The 4,204-nt window shown below is 41.8% G+C and overlaps 1 non-coding gene across 1 annotated transcript; it reads left to right on the plus strand.

Annotated features, from left to right (window-relative positions):
* Positions 1-3,546: 3,546 nt before the first annotated feature.
* Positions 3,547-3,654, plus strand: LOC148578708 (small nucleolar RNA R71). Its single transcript, XR_015903097.1, has one exon. It is a non-coding gene; the product is annotated as a small nucleolar RNA R71 (small nucleolar RNA).
* The last annotated feature ends 550 nt before the right edge of the window (positions 3,655-4,204 follow it).

Raw genomic sequence — 4,204 nt, forward strand, 5'->3', positions numbered from 1 at the left:
TATCAAATGGAAAATTATCATTTATAGGAGTGGGGTCACCTTTAATGTACTCAAGGCGACTCAAGTGGTATGCCACTAAATTCTGATTACCACTCCTATCCTTAATTTCTAAATCAAATTCTTGCAGCAGCAGTATCCAACGTATTAGCCTTGGTTTGGACTCCTTTTCAGCTAATAAATATTTTAGAGCTGGATGGTCTGAGTACACTACCACCTTAGTACCAAGTAAATAGGCTCGGAATTTATCCAGAGCAAAAACAATAGCAAGAAGCTCTTTTTCAGTAGTAGTATAATTAGACTGAGCAGCATCTAAAGTCTTAGATGCATAAGCAATTACAAAAAGGTCCTTACCTTCGCGCTTAGCCAGCGCCGCTCCTACTGCATGGTTGGAAGCATCACACATGATTTCAAATGGCTGGCTCCAGTCTGGTCCTCTCACAATTGGAGCTTGAGTCAGGGCATTCTTCAGCTTATCAAACACTTGCATACAGCTTTTACTGAACTCGAACTCAATTTCCTTCTACAGCAATCTGGATAAAGGTAATGCTACCTTACTGAAGTCCTTAATGAATCTCTTGTAAAAACTTGCGTGGCCAAGGAACGAATGGACTTCCCTCATGGAGGAGGGGTAAGGTAAACTAAAAATAACATCCACCTTTGCTGGATCTACAGAAATGCCAGTGTTAGACACAACATGTCCTAGTACAATTCCTTGTTTGACCATAAAGTGACATTTTTCAAAATTTAACACAAAGTTTGTATTAACACATATGTCTAACATTCTAGATAAACTATCCAAGCAAAGGCTAAATGAATAACCATATATGCTGAAATCATCCATAAAAATCTCCATACAGTTCTCGATAAGATCAGAGAAAAGACTCATCATGCATCTTTGGAAAGTAGCAGGTGCATTGCACAAGCCAAAGGGCATTCTCTTATAAGCATAAGTTCCAAAGGGACATGTGAAAGTGGTCTTCTCCTGATCTTCAGGAGCTATATGAATTTGGAAGTATCCTGTATAGCCATCTAAAAAACAATAATGAGATTTACCTGACAGGCGATCAAGCATTTGATCAATGAATGGCAAGGGGTAATGATCCTTGCGAGTGGCTTGATTGAGACGCCTATAGTCAATGCAAACTCTCCATGAGTTCTGCACTCTAGTTGTCAAGAGCTCTCCGTGCTCATTCTTTTTTGTTGTGACTCCAGACTTCTTGGGCACTACTTGTACTGGGCTGACCCATTCACTATCTGAAATCGGGTAAATGATATATGCTTCAAGTAGCCTAGTCACTTCCTTCTTGACAACTTCTAAGATGGTGGAATTTAATCTTCTTTGAGGCTGACGGACAGGCTTTGCTCCCTCTTCTAAGAATATTCTGTGTTCACAAACTTGGGGGCTAATGCCTACTATGTCCGCCAAGCTCCATCCAATTGCTTTCTTATATTTTCTCAGCACCCGGAGTAGTTGTTCTTCTTGTTGAGAAGTGAGTTCCCTTGCAATGATGACTGGAAACTTCTGCTTGTCCTCAAGGTAAGCATACTTGAGGTGTGGGGGAAGGGACTTTAACTCTAGTTTCTGCTTATAGCTAGGCTCTGGATTATCCGGGGCTGGTGATAATGGTAGGGTCTTCTCATTGTTTTCAGAAAGTGTCCCCACACTTGGACCTTGCTCCATATACTTTTCTTCTAATTCTTCCTGGTGAACTTCAGCTATAGTTTCATTAATAATGTCGCATTGGAAGATAGAATGATCTTCTGGAGGATGCTTCATAGCTTCATTTAAACTGAAACTCACTGTTCTGCCATCTATCTCAAAGGAGTAAGTTCCTGAGAATGCATCCAGCTTGAACTTTGAAGTCTTCAGGAATGGTCTTCCAAGCAGGATTGATGACGGTCTTCCTGAGTCGTTAGGGGGCATTTCCAAGATGTAGAAATCAATGGGAAATGTAAGCCCCTTAATGCTCACTAGTACTTCTTCAGCAATTCCAACCACTGTAATAATGCTTTTATCTGCTAACAAAAATCGAGCTGCCGACCTTTTTAAGGGAGGGAGCCTCAAAGCATCATATATAGACAAAGGCATTATACTAACACATGCTCCTAAATCACACATACAGTCAGAAAATATCACACCTCCAATGGTACAGCTAACCATACATGGACCTGGATCACTACATTTTTCAGGTATACCCCCCATTAAAGCAGAGATAGAACTACCTAAAGGAATAGTTTCTAATTCATTACTTCTATCTTTATGTATGCACAAATCCTTTAGAAACTTTTCGTATTTAGGTACCTGTTGAATAACATCAAAAAGGAGAATAGTTACCTCGACCTTTTTGAATATTTCTACCATTTTGGGGTCAAGTTCCATCTGCTTTCTGGTTTTCCTAGCAAGTTGTGGAAAGGGAATAGGAGGGGCGCGATTTGTAGCTTCAGCATCCCTTGGGGCTTCATTCTGTGGTTGAACCTCTTCTTCTTCAACTATGTCTTGTACGTCCTCTTCTTCTTCAGCATCTTCCACTTCTACCACATCCTCTGCTGGCACATTTTCTTGTGGGCTTGGCTCTTCATGGTTCCTCTCCTGTAATGTGGTTTCGGACCTTAGAGTGATGGCATTGATGCCACCTTTGGGATTAGGCAGTGGTTGAGAAGGAATTCTATTAGAGCTTGAAGGTTGATGTGTGGAATTAAGTGAGGAATCCATCCGAGAGACGAGAGCTTGTAAAGTGACAATTAAGCCATTCAGACTAGAGTTCAGCTGAGCATGCATGTCTTGTTGTCCTTGTGCAAGATAACGGAGCATCTCGTCATTTGATGAGGAATTAGGATAAGCAGTCTGAGAAACTTATTGTTGGGTTTGCTGGGGTCCATGTGATTGTCTGAGGTGAGGTGCTCTGTAAGGTTAGTTCTGATTCTACTGTCTGTTGTTGTTATTGTTATTCCACCTCTGGTTTCCATTATTGTCTCTGCCTCCTTTGTTAAAGTTATCCCTCCAGCCATGGTTAGAATTATCTCTCTATCCTTGGTTGGAGTTGTCTTACCATCCATGGTTATTGTTGCCACTTTGGTTGTAGTTGCCACCTTGTTGATTGTATCCTTGATTCGGGCGGTCATAAAAGTTGTGAGTGGCTGTCATAGTGTTGTCTTCCTGGAGCTGTGGGCATTCATCAGTATAATGACTATAATCAGCACAGATCCCGCAAACTCTTTGTGGGACTAACTATTGGCTTTGTTGTGGTGAAGGCTGAGCTTGATGTGCTTGTTGTTGGTTCAACTGCATCTGTTTAAGTAGGTTGGACATTTCACATATACTCTGTGTCAGAGCAGTAGTTTTTCTGCTAGAGAAAATCTCTGCAACAGCTTTGGGGTTGCGCCTCTGTCTGTGATTCCTAGTGGACTCAGCTAAGTCGCTGATCAGTTGTCATGCGTCATCTGCGGTTTTGTACTTTTTAGAGAACCATTACTGGCACCTTCCAATGTAGTCTTATCCTGGGGGTTCATGCCTTGAGTGAAGTAGCTAATCAATACTAGTTTACCAATCATGTGATGGGGACATGCATCCAGGAGATTGTTGAAGCGCTCCCAATATTCATAGAGGGTCTCTGATTCACCTTGAACAATGCAGGAGATCTCTTTTCTCAGTCTATCTATGACTTTAGCTGGGAAGTATTTTTCAAAAAATTCTCTTCTGAGTGTATTCCAGTTGGTAACAGTTGCTTCAGGTTGGGATTAGTACCACTCCCTTGCCTTTCCCTCAAGAGAAAATGGAAAAGCGGTTAACAGGATAGAAGTTTCATCTGCACCATGATGCCTAACAGTAGAACAGGCTGCCTGGAAATCCCTAAGGTGCTTGATAGGCTCTTGAGCAGGTAAGCCATGAAACTTGGGCATCAAATTGATCAGTGCGGTTTTTAGTTCAAAATTTACAGCTGCAGTTGGGTGATGCACTTGATACGGCTGCAGTGTAAAATCTGGGGCTCCTGCCTCCTAGAGAGTAATCCTCCTAGGTGCTGCCATGTTTCCTGCACGTAAGTCAACTGTATCAGTAGTAAATGAGCTTGTCTCGCTCTCAGATGTCAGTTCAGATTTGCCCTCAGATGAGACTGTGAATTGATAATAACCACTTCACCACCCTCGGAGGCAAACCGACGTCGAGTTCGTCTAATATGTGAAAGAGTTCTTTCAATTTCAGGAT

This window comes from Arachis ipaensis, chromosome B1 (assembly GCF_059453495.1).
Source record: "Arachis ipaensis isolate K30076 ecotype BB chromosome B1, ASM5945349v1, whole genome shotgun sequence".
In the NCBI taxonomy this organism is placed as follows: Eukaryota; Viridiplantae; Streptophyta; class Magnoliopsida; order Fabales; family Fabaceae; genus Arachis; species Arachis ipaensis.